Source organism: Scyliorhinus torazame, chromosome 11 (genome assembly GCF_047496885.1).
Source record: "Scyliorhinus torazame isolate Kashiwa2021f chromosome 11, sScyTor2.1, whole genome shotgun sequence".
In the NCBI taxonomy this organism is placed as follows: domain Eukaryota; kingdom Metazoa; phylum Chordata; class Chondrichthyes; order Carcharhiniformes; family Scyliorhinidae; genus Scyliorhinus; species Scyliorhinus torazame.
In genome coordinates, this window is record NC_092717.1 from 90284278 (window position 1) to 90302451 (window position 18174).

The 18174-nt window shown below is 51.5% G+C and overlaps 1 protein-coding gene across 8 annotated transcripts in view; it reads left to right on the top strand.

Moving 5' to 3' along the window:
* Positions 1-18174, top strand: part of LOC140385372 (transmembrane protein 200A-like) — an 83835-nt gene that overhangs the window by 31450 nt on the left and 34211 nt on the right. For 5 of the 8 annotated variants that reach the window (XM_072467464.1, XM_072467459.1, XM_072467458.1 and 2 more), the window contains exon 2: positions 10271-10541. The exons of the other annotated variants lie outside the window; for them this stretch is intronic. The gene's annotated coding sequence lies outside the window, so the exon portion shown is untranslated. The remainder of the gene's footprint in view (positions 1-10270; positions 10542-18174) is intronic. 8 annotated transcript variants of the gene reach the window in all.

Genomic DNA, 18174 nt, shown 5'->3' on the forward strand with positions numbered 1-18174 from the left:
AGGACTTCCAACATTGGCTAGCTTGCTTTGAAGCATACATCGGGTCTGCGCCAGACCCAATCTGAGAAGCACAGAAGCTCCAGATTCTGCACACGCGGCTGAGCTCCAACGTTTTTCCCCTCGTCCAGGACGCGCCTACCTACGCAGAGGCCATGGCGCTACTGAAGGAGAATTACGCTCAGCAGACCAACAAGATCTACGCCAGGCACCTCCTATCCACACTGCACCAACTTTCCGGTGAGTCTGGCAGATTTCTGGCACAGAGACTGTGACTGCCAGGCCGTTTCGGCCACTGAACATTCGAACCTGCTAATGAGAGACTCGTTCGTTACGGGCATAGGGTCTGACTACATCCGCCAGCGCCTCTTAGAAGGGGCCACGCTTGACCCCTCGGCGACCAAGAAACTACTGCTCTCGCTCACGGTCGCCTCACGCAACGTACAGGCTTATGCCCCGAACCGCACGGCCCCCCCCCCCCCCCCTGTGCATCGTTGACCCCGCCAACGGCCACCCCATCGTGGACCCAATCAGCGACCACCCTCAGCCAACCCCACGGCTGCGCCGTGCGGCAGCCAACCAACCCCGGGGGACCCAAGTGCTACTTTTGTGAACAGACAAAACACCCCCGGGAGGGACATTTCTCTGCAGTGTGCCAGGCCCGCTCAATCGCCGCTATTGTCCCAGCACCCCCCACCAGCGGCCATCTTCCTCTCCTTGGACCATGTGCGGCCCGTGGGCGCTGCCATCTTGCTCCATTCACAACCCGCGCCACCATCTTGCCTGCCTCAGGACCCCTGCCCGTTGGGCATCTCATCGGGCCGCTCATCGCCTGCAACCTCCGCCGACCAGCCGCGTCTTGCCTTGGTCACGATCGACCAGTCTCGGCCGCACAACCTCGCAACTGCTTCGACAAAGGTGAAGGTCGACGGGCACGAGATATCCTACCTTCTGGACTCCGGGAGCACTGAGAACTTCATCCACCCCGATACGGTAAGGCGCTGCTCCCGCGCAGTACACCCCGCTAACCAAAGAATCTCCCTGGCCTCCGGACCCCACTTGGTGGCGATCCAGGGGTACAGCACCGCCACCCTCCCCATCCAGGGTGTAGACTTCAGCGACTTCCAACTCTACGTCCTCTCCAACCTCTGCGCTGCCTTGCTACTCAGCCTGGATTCCAGTGCAACCTCCAGCGCCTAACCCTGAAATTTGGCAGGCCCCTACCACCCCTTACTGTTTGCGGCCTCGCGACCCTGAAGGTCGACCCGCCTTCCCTGTTTGCAAACCTCACCCCGGATTGCAAACCTGTCGCCACCAGTAGCAGACGGTACAGCACCCAGGGCAGGACCTTCATCAAGTCGGAGGTCCAGCGGCTGCTGTGGGAAGGTATCATCGAGGCCAGCAACAGCCCCTGGAGAGCCCAAGTGGTAGTGGTGAAAACCGGGGAGAAAAACAGGATGGTCTTTGACTACAGTCAGACCATCAATCGGTACACACAGCTCGACGCGTACCCCCTCCCACGCATATCTGATATGGTCAATCAGATTGCACCGTACCGGGTCTTCTCGACAGTGGACCTGAAATCTGCCTACCACCAGCTCCCCATCCGTAAGGCGGACCGCCCATACATTGCGTTTGAAGCAGACAGCCGCCTTTACCATTTCCTTAGGGTTCCCTTCGGCGTCACCAACGGGTCTCGGTCTTCCAACGGGAGATGGACCGAATGGTTGACCGGTACGGGCCGCGGGCCACTTTCCCGTACTTGGACAATGTCACCATCTGCGGCCACGACCAGCAGGACCACGACGCTAACCTTTCCAAATTTCTCCACACCGCCACACTCCTCAACCTAACTTACAACAAGGAGAAGTGTGTGTTCAGGACGAAGCGATCAGCCATCCTCGGCTATGTGGTTCAGAACGGAGTTCTAGGGCCCGACCCCGATCGCATGCACCTCCTCATGGAACACCCCCCTTCCCCACTGCCCCAAGGCCCTCAAACGATGCCTGGGGTTCTTTTCATATTACGCCCAGTGGGTCCCAAACTATGCAGGCAAGGCCCACCCACTCATTCAATCCAAAGCTTTCCCACTGACAGCCGAGGTTCACCAGGCCTTCAACCGTATCAAGGCGAACATCGCCAAGGCCGCGATGCACGCGGTCAACGAGGTGCTCCCCTTCCAAGTCGAGAGTGATGCATCAGACATCGCTCTGGCCGCCACCCTCAACCAGGCAGGCAGGCTCGTGGCATTCTTTTCCCGCACCCTCCATACCTCCGAAATTTGGCACTCCTCCGTCGAAAAGGAGGCCCAAGCGATCGTTGAAGCTGTGCGACATTGGAGGCATTACCTGGCCAGTAGGCGATTCACTCTCCTCACTGACCAATGGTCGGTTGCCTTAATGTTTAACAACACACAGCGGGGTTAGATCAAAAACGATAAAACCTTGGGTGGAGGATCGAGCTCTCCACCTACAATTACGAGATTTTGTATCGCCCCTGTAAGCTCAACAAGCCCCCCCCGATGCCCTGTCCCGAGGTACATGTGCCAGCGCACAAGTGGACCGACTCCGGACCCTGCACGGCAATCTCTGTCACCCGCTTTTACCACTTCATTAAGGCCCGCAATCTGCCTATTCCATCGAGGAAGTCAAGGTCTATCACCAGAGACTGCCAGTTCTGCGCGGAGTGAAAACCGCACTTTTCTACCGGCCAGACCGTGCGCGCTTGGTGAAGACCTCCCGCCCCTTTTGAACACCTCAGCGTGGACTTCAAAGGGCCCCTCCCCTCCACCGACCGCAACACGTACTTTCTTAATGTGGTCGACGAGTATTCCCCTTCGCCGTCCCATGCCCCGATATGACATCTGCCACCGTCATCAAAGCCCTCAACACTATCTTTGCTCTGTTCGGTTTCCCCACCTTCGTCCACGGCGACCGAGGATCCTCCATTTAAGAGCGAGGAGCTGCCCAGTACCTGCTCAACAGGGGCATTGCCTCGAGCAGGACGATCAGCTACAACCCCAGGGGAAACGGCCAGGTGGAGCGGGAGAATGGGACGGTCTGGAGGGCCGTCCAGCTGGCCCTATGGTCCAGAAATCTCTCTGCCTCCCGCTGGCAGGAGGTCCTCCACGACGCACTTCACTCCATTCGGTCGCTCCTGTGCACCGCGACCAACGAAACCCCCCATAAACGTCTCTGCCTTCCCCAGGAGGTCCACCTCCGGGGTTTCGCTCCCAACGTGGCTGGCAGCTTCAGGGCCCGTTCTCCCCCGCAAGCATGTGCAGCTCCACAAGGCAGACCCGTTGGTTGAGAGAGTACAGCTACTCCATGCGAACCCGCAGTATGCCTACATAGCGTACCCCGAAAGGCTGCCAAGACACAGTCTCCCGCAGGGATCTGGCACCAGCTGGGTCCCCGCGCACCCCACCGCAGCCCCCGCTCCAGGACAATCCGTCCTCCCCTTGCTCCCACCCGGAGATGAAGAGAATTTCGAAATGCTCCCGGAGTCACCGAAGACCAAGCCGACGCCTGAGTCGCCACCAGCACTGCGGCGCTCTCAACGACAGATCCAGGCGCCCGATCGTCTAAATTTGCAACCTTCTCTGTAATGTTAAAACCAATCTATATGTATATAGTTTTCCACCACCCCCGCTGGACTCCTTTTTAACAGGGGGTGAATGTGGTAGGCACTGTTGTATTATATTGTGTATATAGGTATTACGGTAAGGCCCCTGTACTACAGGTACGGGGATAGATCCCTGCCTGCTGGCTCTGCCCAGGAGGCGGAGTATAAATGTGTGTGCTCTCTGAACAGCAGCCATTTCGTAAGCTGCTGTAGGAGGCTACACATCTCTGTGTAATAAAGCCTCAATTACATTCTACTCGCGTCTCGTCGTAATTGATAGTGCATCAATATTAAGAATGTTAAGATGTTAAAATGTGAAAATTATAAATGCCTCAATAAAATGTTTCCTAAGTAAATATTTAATCACCTGCTAATGCCTGCATTCCAAGCATTGTCTGGCATCTTTGAATCTGTCTATATATATATGTTTCTGGAACATACCTCATCATTCACCTGAGGAAGGAGCAGTGCTCCGAAAACTAGTGATAACGAAACAAACCTGTTGGACTGTAACCTGGTGTTGTAAGCCTTCTTACTGTGCTCACCCCAGTCCAACGCCGGCATCTCAACATCATGTAAAACTGAAGACCAAGGCAATTGTGTACTGAATTCCCACATCGGTGCATGGAGAGAAGGACTAGAAGTGCTCGTAAAGGCAGAAACAGAAAGACAGCAGGCTTGGGCTGAAGCAGCAGCAGGAGACAGCATGGCAGAGGACCGAGCCTCTGGTTTGTCGACCCAGCGGTCAACGGAGCAGCTGATACAAGTTATTGAGGAAGACTTTGCGAAGCAGAAACTGGACTGCTTGGATCCGATAAGAGAGTCGATTGAGCGGCTGGAGCTTAGATTGGACGCCCAAGATCGGGCGATCCAGAAGGTGGAGAAGACGCTGGCTGAGCACGAGGAACATCAAACTGCGGTGGAGTTGGAGGTGGGGATGCTGAGAGGCCAGCAGAAGAAGCTCCTGGAGAAGGTGGAGGACCTAGAGAATAGGTCCCACTGGCAGAACTTGAGACTCGTTGGCCTCCCGGAGGGGTCTGAAGGAGCGGACGCTGGGGCATTCATTGCAGATATGTTTGAGAAGCTGCTGGGGGATGGGGCATTCTCCTGACCGTTGGAGGTGGACAGGGCTCACAGAGCACTCGCGAGGAAGCCGTGAACGGGAGACCCCTCTTTCCCCCCCTCGAGCAATGGTGGTGAGATTCCACAGGTACTTGGATAAGGAGCGGACTCTACAGTGGGCCAAGCAGACCCTGAGCTGTAAGTGGGACAATAGTATCCTGCGGGTCCACCAGGACCCGAGTGTGGGGGTGGCCAGGAGAAGAGCAGGCTTCAACCAGATTAGGTCAATCCTTTTTTTTAAAAAAAAAGGTGAAGTTCAGACCGTTGTATCCGGCCCGTCTCTGGGTCATGTACGAGGAACAGCACTTTTATTTCGAGTCGCCTGAGGACACGCTGGACTTAGTGAAAAGGAAAGGACTGGTGGTAGACTGAGAACTTTTGAACTTTGCTGCAACGTTCATGGTTTTGTTTTTTCTTTTAGTTTCTCTGTTCTTTAAAAGAAGTTTGTCGTTTTTTGTTTTGTGGAAGCTGTTTGTAATGCCTTCTGTATTGATTTGGGACCAGTGGCAGAGCTGAGTGAGTTAAGGTTTTCATTTGCATTGTTGGGAGATGGAGGTGTGCTTGTTTAGATTTTGGTGTTTTTCTGTCGGGCAATGGCGTGGGGGTTGTTTGATGTTGGAGTATGGTTGTATGAGCGGGTGGGGAGGGAACAATAGGTGGGCGGCTATCCGGCGCCAGGGATGGGAGCCACCAAGTTAGCTGAGCGGGCTAGCTCACGGAAGCGCAGTGGGGGTTGTGCATATGTTCGGTTGGGTTACAGAATGTTGTTACTGGGGGGGGGGGAAATGTTCTGCTGATGAGGGAGGGACTTGGGCCAAGGGACAGAGGAGGTTGGGGGCGGAGGCCGCCTGGGGGCGGGCCGATGGAGGCGCGGAGCATGGGCTGGAGGCCGACCCAAAAGAAGGGGGTGGCTGATCGGCGAAAGGGGGGGGGGGGGAAATGCGCCCCCCAACTAGGCTGATCACCTGGAATGTTCACGGGTTAAATGTGCCGGTCAAGCGGGCACATGTGTTCGCACATCTTAGGGGACTGAAGGTGGACGTGGTAATGTTGCAGGAGACACGCCTTGGGACTAATCTGGACAGTTACTCTGAGTGAAAGACCTGACTGACCCAGCCTTTCCCCAATCTAGATTCAAGGACTAGAGGGGTTGCGATCCTGATCAATAAGCGGGTGGTGTTTGAGGTGGGTAGAATAGTTTTGGATGTAGGAGGTTGGTACATTATGGTCAGTGGGAAACTGGAGGGGGTGCAGGTGGTATTAGTAAATGTGTATGCGCCAAATTGGGATGATGTGGAGTTTATAAAGAGGATGCTGGGGAAGATACCGGACCTGGACTTGCACAGGTTGGTCATGGGAGGGGACTTCAACACCGTTATTGACCCTGGCTTGGATCGGTCAAGCTCAAAAACGGGCCGGGTGCCAGCAATGGCAAAGCAACTAAAAGGGATCATGGAGCAGATGATTTGGGGGGGGGTGGATCCATGGAGATTTGGGCAGCCGAGGGTGAAGGAGTTCTCCTTCTACTCAGACGTGCATAAAGCGTACTCCTGGATCGATTTCTTCATTTTGAGCAGGGCCTTACTGGCAGGGGTGGTGGACACTGGGTACTCGGCGATCACAATCTCAGACCATGCTCCGCACTGGGTTGGCCTGCAGGTTAGTAAAGACAGTAACCAGCGCCCGCACTGGAGGTTAGATGTGGGACTTTTGGCTGATGAAAGGGTGTGCGAGCAGCTGAGGAAATTTATTCGGAATTACCTGCCGGTCAACGATACGGGGGGGGCATTTCAGCAGCGATGGTCTGGGAAGCACTGAAGGCGGTGGTCAGAGGGGAGCTGATATCGATACGGGCCCATAGGGAGAAGGTGGACAGGGCAGAGACGGACTGACTGGTAAAGGAGATACTACAGATCGATAGGAGGTATGCGGAGACCCCAGTGGCAGTGCCTTTAAGGGAACGGCGGAGGCTACAGGCGGAGTTCGGCTTGTTAACCACAGGGAGGGCGGTGGAGCAGCTGAGAAAGGCGAGGGGGACAATTTGTGAGTATGGAGAGAAGGCCAGCAGAATGCTTGCACAGCAGCTTAGAAAGAGGGAGGCAGCCAGGGAGATAAGGAAAGTAAATGATGGAGATGGGAACCTGGTTGGAGATTCAGCAGAGGTGAATAAGGCATTTGGGGATTTCTACAGTAGGCTATACAGGTCGGAACCCCGTACGGGACCGGAGGGGATGAGCCACTTCTTGGAGGGGCTGAATTTCCCAAAGATGGACGAGGAGCTGGAGGTTCTGAAGGCCATGAAGGCGGGTAAAGCCCCGGGGCCGGACTGGTACCCAGTGGAGTTTTATAAAAAATTCTCTGGGATATTGGGGGCGGTGTTGGTGAGGATGTTCAATGAGGCAAGGGAAAGAGGGGTGCTGACCCTGACGATGTGACAGGCCACTATTTCGCTGATTCTGAAGCGGGACAAGAACCCGGAGCTGTGTTGGTCCTACAGGCCGATAGCCCTGTTGAATGTGGACGCCAAACTGCTGGCCAAAATGTTGTCCTCCAGGATTGAGGATTGAGCTCCGGACGTTATTGGGGAGGACCAGATGGGGTTTAAGGATAGGCAGTTGGTGGCCAATGTAGGAAGGTTGTTAAATGTGATCATGATGCCCCCGGAAGGTAGGGAGGTGGAGGTAGTGATCGCAATGGATGCAGAAAAAGCTTTTGATCAGATAGAATGGGATTATCTGTGGGAGGTACTGGGACTGTTCGGATTTGGATGGGGCTTCAGTTGACTGGGTCAGGTTGCTGTATCAGGCTCATGTGGCAAGTGTACGGACAAATAGGACAACATCGGACTATTTTAGACAGCACCCGGGAACGAGACCGGGATGCCCCCTCTCCCCACTGTTTGTGCTAGCTATAGAGCCGTTGGCGATTGCTCTGGGGCTGGAAGGGGCTGGTCCGGGGGGGGGGATACAGAGTCTTGCTCTATGCAGACGACCTGCTTCTGTGTGTATCGGACCCATTAGAGGGGATGGAAGAAATTCTGAGGATTCTAGGGGACTTTGGCCGGTTTTCAGGGTATAAGCTAAATATGGGGAAAAGTGAGATGTTTGCGGTCCAGGCGAGGGGACAGGAGAGGCGATTGGGGGAGCTGCTGTTTAGATTAGTAGGGGAAGCTTTAGGTACCTCGGCATTCAAGTGGCGCGGGAATGGGACCGGCTGCATAAATTAAATCTGGCCCAGCTGGTAGACCAAATGAAGGACGATTTTCGGAGATGGGACCCGCTCCCGTTGTCATTAGCTGGCAGGGTGCAGATGGTGAAGATGATGGTCCTCCCGAGATTCCTGTTCGTGTTATAATGACACCATATCTTTATTCCGCAGTCCTTTTTAAAACGGGTCAACAAAGGGATCTCTGGCTTTGTTTGGGCCGGCAAGACCCTGCGAGTAAGGAAGGTAATGCTTGAGCGGAGTCTGGGAGAGGGCGGGCTGGCGCTGCCAAATTTTAGTAACTATTACTGGCCAGCCAATATAGCCATGATCAGGAAGTGGGGGGGCAGGGGGTCGGCATGGGAGCGTATGAAGGCGGCTTCATGCAAGGGCACCAGTTTGGGGGCGTTGGTAACTGCGCCTCTGCTGTTCCCGCTGGCACGGTACTCCACCAGCCCCGTGGTGGTGGCGGCCCTGAGAGTCTGGGGGCAATGGAGGAGATGTGGGAGCAGAGGGCGCATCGATCTGGTCCCCGATCTGTAATAATCACCGGTTTGCCCCGGGAAGTATGGTTAGGGGGTCCCGGATATGGTGGAGAGCAGAGATTCAGAGGATGGGGGATATGCTTATAGAGGGGAGCTTTCCGAGGATGAGGGCACTGGAGGAGAAGTTTGGCCTGGCATGGGGAAACCAATTCAGGTATCTGCAGGTGCGGGATTTCCTACGTAAACAGGTGTCAACCTTCCCGCTCCTACTGCTAAGGGAGATTCAGGACGGGGTAGTTTCCAGAGGGTGGGTAGGATAAGGGAGCGTCTCGGACATTTATAAGGAACTTATGGGGTCCGAGGAGACGCAGACCAAGGAGCTGAAGCGCAAGTGGGAGGAGGAGCTGGGAGGAAAGATAGAGGATGGTCTATGGGCGAATGCGTTGAGTAGAGTCAACACGTCCGCAACATGTGCCAGGATTAGCCTGATACAATTTAAGGTCGTTCACCGGGCTCACATGACAGTAGCCCAGATGAGCGGATTCTTTGGGGTGGAAGACAGGTGTGCAAAATGTACGGGAAGACCAGCGAACCGTGTCCACATGTTTTGGGCATGTCTGAAGCTTAGGGGATTTTGGCAAGGGTTTGCAGATGTCATGTCCACAGTGTTAAAAACAAGGGTGGCGCTGAGTCCAGAGGTGGCGATTTTCGGGTTGTCGAAAGACCCGGGAATCCAGGAGGGGAAAGCGGCAGACGTTCTGGCCTTTGCTTCCCTGGTAGCACGGAGACGGATACTATTAGCTTGGAGGGACTCAAAGCCCCCGGAGTCAGAGACCTGGCTACTGGTCATGGTTAGCTTTCTCTGTTTGGAGAAAATCAAGTTCGCCTTGAGAGGGTCACTGTTAGGGTTCGCCAGGAGGTGGCAACTGTTCGTCGATTTCTTCACGGACAATTAATCATCAGCAGAAGGGGGGGGGGGGTTTAGCTTAGAGTAGGGGGTTAATAAAGGTGGGACCTGTAAGGGAGGGAGACGGCTTGTGCGCTATGTTTATAGTTCCATGTACATTGTTTATTGTGTTATAATACCAAAAAATACCTCAATAAAATGTGTAAATAAAAATACAGCACAATTGAAGGATTCTGCAACCAACACCCTCATTACCAGCGTAAAACTGCTTGTCAATAGGACAATGCCTTCTTTCTGGTCACTATCTTTTTCCTCTTCTGACTCTTCCGTGTCATGTGTCGCTTCAAACACTATTATAACATGTTGGACAGTTAAAAGCATAATGGTATTGAGAGTCACATCGATTTATCATGCCCCGTGCATTTCTGGGGTTCATCTTCCTTTTGTAGGTTCTAACTGGGTTTCTGTCTTCATAATTTCCGGGTCCCGATCTCCTTTTATATTCTTGGAACCTGTTCGTAGCCGTACGATTTCATCATCCTGTCCCCATCTGTTAGTAGTGTATCTTCCATATTCTGCTTCATTGCAGACTGACCTATTTGGGTCATCAGAGCCATCGGAATCTTATCCGCAAACTGAACTCCTGTCAAAACCAGGAGCCTATCTATGTTGCTCTCTCTAGCACAGTCAAGTAATTTAAAGGCCAACACAGACTGGAAATTCTAGGTTGTGTTTCTGCAGCCTTTTATATAGTCTGCTAAATTCCATTATATAGTCTTCAATGGAGAAATCCCCTATTTTCCGGAACCTATTAAAATCCGACCATGCTTCTTACGCACTTAACAAGTCATCCTTTTTTATAAATCTTATCCATATAACATAATAGAGTCTCCAGACCTTATTCTGAGTCTAACTCTTCCAATTCCCATAGCGAAAACAGCGCCGGAGGAGAGAGCCGGGAGATTTAAAAAGCGCGGGAGGAGCGAGCCGGGACAGCGAAAACAGCACCGGAGGAGAGAGCCGGGAGATTTAAGAAGAGCGGGAGGAGAGAGCCGGGACAGCGAAAACAGCGCTGGAGGAGAGAGCCGGGAGATTTTACAAGCGTGGGAGGAGCGAGCCGGGACAGCGAAAACAGCGCCGGAGGAGAGAGCCGGGAGATTTAAAAAGCGCGGGAGGAGAGTGCCGGGACAGTGCTGGGAGAGGTGAGTGCACAAAAGGTGTGGCAGGAGTGCCTTGGTCACGGAGTGCTGATTGGAACAGAGTGCACCTGAGTTTAGGTGAGTGACTGAGTGCTGATTGGAACAGAGTGCATCTGAGTTTAGGTGAGTGACTGAGTTCAGGCGAGTGGCGAGAGAGGGCTGTGTTTTTGTTGGTGTTCGGGTTTATCCTTGAGGCTCTATAAAGAAATTTTTAAAAAAAATAATAATATTTAAATTAATTAACTAGTTGAATATGGCTGGACAGGTGATGTGCTATTGCTGTATGATGATGGAACTGGTGGATCCCATTGAGACCGTCAGTGACCACATCTGCAGCAAGTGTTGGCTGCTCGAGGAACTTCGGCTCAGAATTGATGAGCTGGAGACCGAGCTGCACACACTGCAGCACATCAGGAGGGGAAACATTACCCGGACTCTTTGTTTCAGGAGGCAGTCACACCCGGTAGAATAAGTACTGTTAATTAGGACAGTGATCAGGGACAGAGTGGTGTGATTGCAAGGGAGGCAGGTAGGGGGATCCTGAGTTTAGGAGTTGAGGAGCCTCAGCCCTTGACCTTGTCTAACAGGTATGAGGTACTTGCTCCCTGTGTGGATGAGGAAGAAGGCTGTAGGGAGGATGCGTTGACTGAACACTGCACCGTGGTACAGGAAGCCATTCAAGAGGGGGGAGCAAAAAGACAAGTGGTAGTTGTAGGGGATTCGGGGGGATTGATGGCATCCTTTGTAAGCCAGATCGAGAGTCCCGCATGGTATGTTGCCTGCCCGGTGCCAGGGTGAGGGACATCTCTGATCGGCTTGAAACGATTTTGGAGAGGGAGGGGGAGGATCCAGTTGTTGTGGTCCATGTTGGGACTAACAACATAGGTAAGACTAGGAAAGAGGACCTGTTTGGGGATTATCAAACACTAGGGACTAAATTAAAGAACAGGTCCTCCAGGGTTATAATCTCTGGATTACTACCCGAGCCACGTGCCAATTGGCATAGGGTTGAGAAAATTAGGGAAGTTAACACGTGGCTAAAGGAGTGGTGCGGGAAAGAGGGATTCCATTTCATGGGGCATTGGCATCAGTACTGGGGCAGGAGGGACCTGTACCGTTGGGACGGTCTTCACCTGAACCATTCTGGGACCAGTGTTCTAGCGAATAGGATAAATAGGTTGGTCACAAGGACTTTAAACTAGCAAGTTGACGGAAGGGAAGGGTAAAGCTATGGACAGTATAATGGTTAATGGAGATCAAGGCAGCAGGTTACGTGACAGGTTATTAGGTAGAGATATGGGTTCAAAGACTAGGAACATTTGGAGAAAGGGTAAGAGGAAAAATAAATTGCGAAAAGTTACTGATCAAGGTGTTAGGATTCATAACAAAGACATAAAAAAAACAGCATAAGTGTACTTTACCTGAATGCTCATAGTATACGAAATAAGGTAAATGAGTTGATGGCGCAAATCATCGTGAATGACTATGATTTAGTGGCCATTACTGAAACATGGTTAAAAGATGGTCACGACTGGGAGTTAAATATCTAAGGGTATCAGACTATACAAAAGGATAGAATGGACGGTAAGGGCGGTGGTGTAGCTTTGTTGTTTAAGGATGGCATCCGGGCAATAGTAAGGGATGATATTGGTGCTATGGAGGACAAGGTTGAATCAATTTGGGTGGAAATCAGGAATAGTAAGGCGAAAAGGTCACTGATAGGAGTAGTCTATAGGCCACCAAATAGTAACAGGATGGTAGGGCAGGCAATAAGCAAAGAAATAACGGATGCATGTTGAAATGGTACAGCGGTTATCATGGGAGATTTAAATCTGCATATCGATTGGTTTAACCAGGTTGGTAAAGGCAGCCTTGAGGAGGAGTTTATAGAATGTGCCCGGGATAATTTCCTGGAACAGTATGTAATGGAACCCACAAGGGAACAAGCGGTCCTAGATCTGGTCCTGTGTAATGAGGCAGGATTGATTAATGATCTCATAGTTCGGGATCCTCTTGAAAGGAGCGACCACAATATGGTGGAATTTAAAATACAGTTGGAGGATGACAAGGTAAAATCAAACACTAGTGTTTTGTGCTTAAACAAAGGCGATTACAATGGGATGAGAGAAGAACTAGCTACGGTAGACTGGGAGCAAAGACTTCATGGTGAAGCAGTTGAAGAACAGTGGAGAACCTTCCGAGCGATCTTTCACAGTGTTCAGAAAAGGTTCATACCGACAAAAAAGAAAGACGGTAGAAAGGGGAAAAATCGACCGTGGATATCTAAGGAGGCGAGGGAGAGTATCAAATTGAAGGAAAAACATACAAAGTGGCAAAAATTAGTGGGAGACTAGAGGACTGGGAAGTCTTTAGGGGACAACAGAAAGCTACTAAAAAAGCCATAAAGAAGAGTAAGGTAGACTATGAAAGTAAACTGGCTCAGCACATAAAAGGAGATCGTAAAAGCTTCTATAAATATATAAGACAAAAAAGAGTGGCTAAGGTAAATATTGGTCCTTTGGAAGATGAGAAGGGAGATTTAATAATAGGAGATGGGGAAATGGCTGAGGAGCTGAACAGGTTTTTTGGGTCAATCTTCACAGTGGAGGACACAAATAACATGCCAGTGACTGATGGAAATAAAGATATGATAGGTGAGGACCTTGAGATGATTGTAATCACTAAGGAGGCAGTATTGGGCAAGCTAATGGGGCTAAAGGTAGACCAGTCTCCCGGCCCTGACTGGATGCATCCCAGAGTGTTAAAAGAGATGGCTAGGGAAATTGTAAACGCACTCGTGATAATTTATCAAAATTCACTAGACTCTGGGGTGGTCCCAGAGGATTGGAAAGTAGCAAACATGACACCACTGTTTAAAAAAGGAGGTCGGCAGACAGCGGGTAATTATAGGCCGGTAAGCTTAACTTCGGTTGTAGGGAAAATGCTGGAATCTATCATTAAGGTGGAAATAGCGGGGCACCTGGAGGGAAATTGTCCCATTGGGCAGGCGCAGCATGGGTTCACAAAGGGTAGGTCGTGTCTGACTAATTTGGTAGAATTTTTTGAGGACGTTACCAGTGCAGTAGATAACGGGGAGCCAATGGATGTGGTATATCTGGATTTCCAGAAAGCTTTTGACAAGGTGCTACACAAAAGGTTGCTGCATAAACTAAAGATGCATGGCATTGAGGGTAAAGTGGTAGCATGGGTAGAGGATTGGTTAACTAACAGAAAGCAGAGAGTGGGGATAAATGGGTGTTTCTCTGGTTGGCAACCTGTAACTAGTGGGGTCCCTCAAGGATCAGTGTTGGGCCCGCAGTTGTTCACAATTTACATAGACGATTTGGAGTTGGGGACCAAGTGCAATATGTCAAAGTTTGCAGTCGACACTAAGATGAGTGGTAAAGCAAAAAGTGCAGAGGATACCAGAAGTCTGCAGAAGGATTTGGATAGGTTAGGTGAATGGGCTAGGGTCTAGCAGATGGAATTCAATGTTGCCAAGTGTGAGGCTATCCATTTTGGGAGGAATAACAGCAGAATGGATTATTATTTAAACGGTAAGATGTTAAAACATGCTGCTGTGCAGAGGGACCTGGGTGTGCTGGTGCACGAGTCGCAAAAAGTTGGTGTGCAGGTGCAACAGGTGATTAAGAAGGCTAATCGAGCGTTGTCTTTCATTGCTAGAGGGATGGAGTTCAAGACTAGCGAGGTTATGCTGCAATTGTATAGGGTGTTGGTGAGGCCGCATCTGGAGTATTGTGTTCAGTTTTGGTCTCCTTACCTGAGAAAGGACATATTGGCACTGGAGGGAATGCAGAGGAGATTCACTAGGTTGATCCCAGAGTTGAGGGGATTAGATTATGACGAGAGGTTGAGTAGACTGGGACTGTACTCATTGGAGTTTAGAAGAATGCAGGGGGATATTATTGAGACATATAAAATTATGAAGGGAATAGATAGGATAGATGCAGGCAGGTTGTTTCCACTGGTCGGGGAAAGTAGAACTAGGGGGCATAGCCTCAAAATAAGGGGAGGTAGATTTAGGACTGAGTGGAGTAGGAACTTCTTCACCCAAAGGGTTGTGAATCTCTGGAATTCCTTGCCCAGTGAAGCAGTTGAGGCTCCTTCTTTAAACGTTTTTAAGAAAAAGATAGATGCCTTTCTAAAGAATAAAGGGATTCGGGGATATGGTGCACGGGCCGGGGAGTGGAGCTGAGTCCACAAAGATCAGCCATGATCTCATTAAATGGCGGAGCAGGCTCGAGGGGCCAGGTGGCCTACTCCTGTTCCTAGTTCTTATGTTCTTATGTAATTCCAGCTCAGAAAACACTTTGCTTCGGATTTTACTGTCATAAGGTAAAGAAAGAGCCAATGCCATACCTTGTTTTCTCTTTCTTTCCCAAGGCAGTTACCTTAGTCCACATAACTACTGCACTTCTCCATTGGTCGTACAATCCCCTTTCAGAAAATATGGGGGGAATAGTCATACCCGGCCATCTTTATCCTTGGTTCAGCCATATATCCTTTTTTTTTTTTCTTCTCACTCACCCCTTGGTTTGGTCTGGAAAAGTTTTATCTTTCAACCCTTCACATTTGCACAGCAACCATCCTCTGCTACCACTTGTTTGGAGTTGGGGACCAAGTGCAATGTGTCAAAGTTTGCAGACGACACTAAGATAAGTGGTAAAGCAAAAAGTGCAGAGGATACCGGAAGTCTGCAGAAGGATTTGGATAGGTTAGGTGAATGGGCTAGGGTCTGGCAGATGGAATTCAATGTTGCCAAGTGTGAGGCTATCCATTTTGGGAGGAATAACAGCAGAATGGATTATTATTTAAACGGTAAGATGTTAAAACCTGCTGCTGTGCAGAGGGACCTGGGTGTGCTGGTGCACGAGTCGCAAAAAGTTGGTGTGCAGGTGCAACAGGTGATTAAGAAGGCTAATCGAGCTTTGTCTTTCATTGCTAGAGGGATGGAGTTCAAGACTAGTGAGGTTATGCTGCAATTGTATAGGGTGTTGGTTAGCTGCTGTTGTATAAAGAGTCAAAGGTTCTGCTCTTTTTCCACAAACACCTTTATTTTACTATAACAGACTCTGCACAACTCTTTCATCACATCACCTGACACAACGGCCACCTGAAGCCCTTTACATATCAGTGTCAATTATTGGACACTTAACATAAATGAGACTGCTAATTGGAATGTCTCTTAACCCATTACTCAACATGCAATTGCCGAGTACTCCGACCCCTTTACCCCAGCCAGCAGCATCTTCCCCACCACAAAAGAAAAGTTGATCCGCGGGTATACCTTATGGACCGCTGAGAAAATAGAGTGCTCCCTCGGGTACAGAAACCTCCAAGGGTCCACCCCTCCCATTTCCACCATTAGCCCAGCCAACGCCTTCACAACCGAACCCCCACCCTGACAGGACCAGCGAGTGTGCCGTGACCTGTCCAACCTTGGCTCCCCCGCCACTGTCAGTTCATGTAAATCCAAGTCAGGATGGCCCCAGACACCTTCGCGAATCCCACATCGACCCAATTGGGACCATATATACTTAGCCACTAGCCTCTCCTCCAGCGCCGCTGTCACAATCACACATCTACCCCCCCTGATCTGCAACCACTTTCTCCATCTGGAACCGTACCCTTTTGCTGACCTTTACCGCTACCCCTCGGACCCTTCCGTCAAATCCAGAGTGTAACCTGGCTAACCCAGCCTTTTTAAGTCTCACCTGGTCCTTCACCGTCAAGTGAGTCTCCCTCAAACCAAGGTGGGTGGCCGAACCCCCACCCTGCACCACATGCCAGTACCCACACCAATCGCCATGGCTGGCTGCCCTGGCCACTGAGGTCACCCGCCGCCCACCCCCTTGGCTGCATGCGTGATACTGTCGTTTTCTGTTCCCCGCCTCCCAGGAGAAGGCCGCCCACAACTGCCGGGAGCAGGAGAATACAGGAGGGGGACCACTGGAACTGCAGCCCCTCACCATGGCCGAGCAGAGTGCCCTGGACGTGGTCAGCGGCCCAGACGAACGGGTGGTTGCCGAGGTGGAGCTCTGGCGAGGGAGTGAGACCCCGCTGACCTGTGGTTCCCTGTGACAGGTGTCACACCCCCTACACCACCCTCATGCCATCACCCCTCCCCCCCCCCCCCCCCCCCCCCCCCCCCCCCACGGTCTAATCATGTGTCTTGCAGGACCTGCTGGAGACGGGGTGGGTCCATCAGGGAACTCCGCCCCCAGGCAGTGCCACAGCTGGAACCCCCCCCTCCCCCCCGAGCCGAGCAGTGATGGGAGCAGCTCGGACACCAGCCCTCTGCCCGAGACTCAGGAGACTCCAGAGCTCGGATCGGAGGATGACAGTGATTTTCTGTCACAGCTGTCTGCAACGCCCTCCACCATCCCAGAGACACTCACCTTGGTTGGGCACTTTAGTGAAGAGGTTCCTGGGATATTCTCTGGTGCTCACCACACCAGTTGACACGGCACAGCAAGTGGAGATAGGAGCGCCTGAGGGGGCGGACGGTCAGAGGGCAGTCCCATCGCAGGGACGAGCTGCTGTCCAGACGGGTATCGAGCCTCTGGAACAAACAGTCCCATCCATATTGGCAATGCAGTCGCAGAGCCAGGAAAGCATCCACCACCTGCAGGTGCAGTTGGAGGAGTACAACAACGTGCCACAGCAGGAGGTGGTGCCACCCATCCCAACACTGCATGGGGGCAACAGTTTCGGCTATGGATCAGCCTGTCCAAGGTCTAGGGCATTCTGTGCAGTTGCTGGCCGAGGCCCAGGGTTTCCGCCTCACAGACGACTATGTTGGCGTATTGAGGTCCGAATTTGATCCCCATGGCTGTTCCGTTTGTCTGGATGAAGAACTTGTTGTCGAAGGTGAAGACACTGTGATCCAGAATGAAGCGGGTGAGTTGTAGAATTGCGTCTGGAGATTGGCAGTCGTCGGTGTTGAGTACTGAGACTGTTGCAGCAATGCCGTCATCATGGGAGATGCTGGTGTAGAGTGCCGAGACGCACATTGTGACGAGGAATGTTCCTGGTTCAACTGGTCCATGGGTGCTGAGTTTCTGTAAGAAGTCTGTTGTGTAGTGACATAAGCTGGGGGTTTCTTGTACGAAGGGTTTCAAGATGCCCTCTATGGAGCCAGAGAGGTTCTCAGACAGGGTCCCATTGCCTGATACAATAGGATAGCCTGATGTGTTGGCCTTGTGTATTTTTGGGAGGCAGTAGAGATCTCTAACGCGGGGAGTATGTGGGATGAGAGCATGTACGGTGCTCTGAAGCTCTGGATCCAAGGTCTTAATCAATCTGTTGAGTTGCCTGGTGTGTGTGGAGATGCCGGCGCTGGACTGGGGAGGGCACAGTCCACTTCACCTGATGAAGGAGCAGCGCTATGAAAGCTTGTGATTTCAAATAAACCTGTTGGACTTTAACCTGGTGTTGTGAGACGTCTTACTAGAATTAGGGGGCACAGTCTCCAGATAAAGGGATGGCCATTTCAGACTGAGATGAGAAATGTTTTCACTCAAAAGGGCTGTGAACCTTTGAATTCTCTAATTCAAAGGACCATGGATGCTCAGTCAATGAATAAGTTCAAGGCTGAAATCAGTAGGTTTTGAAC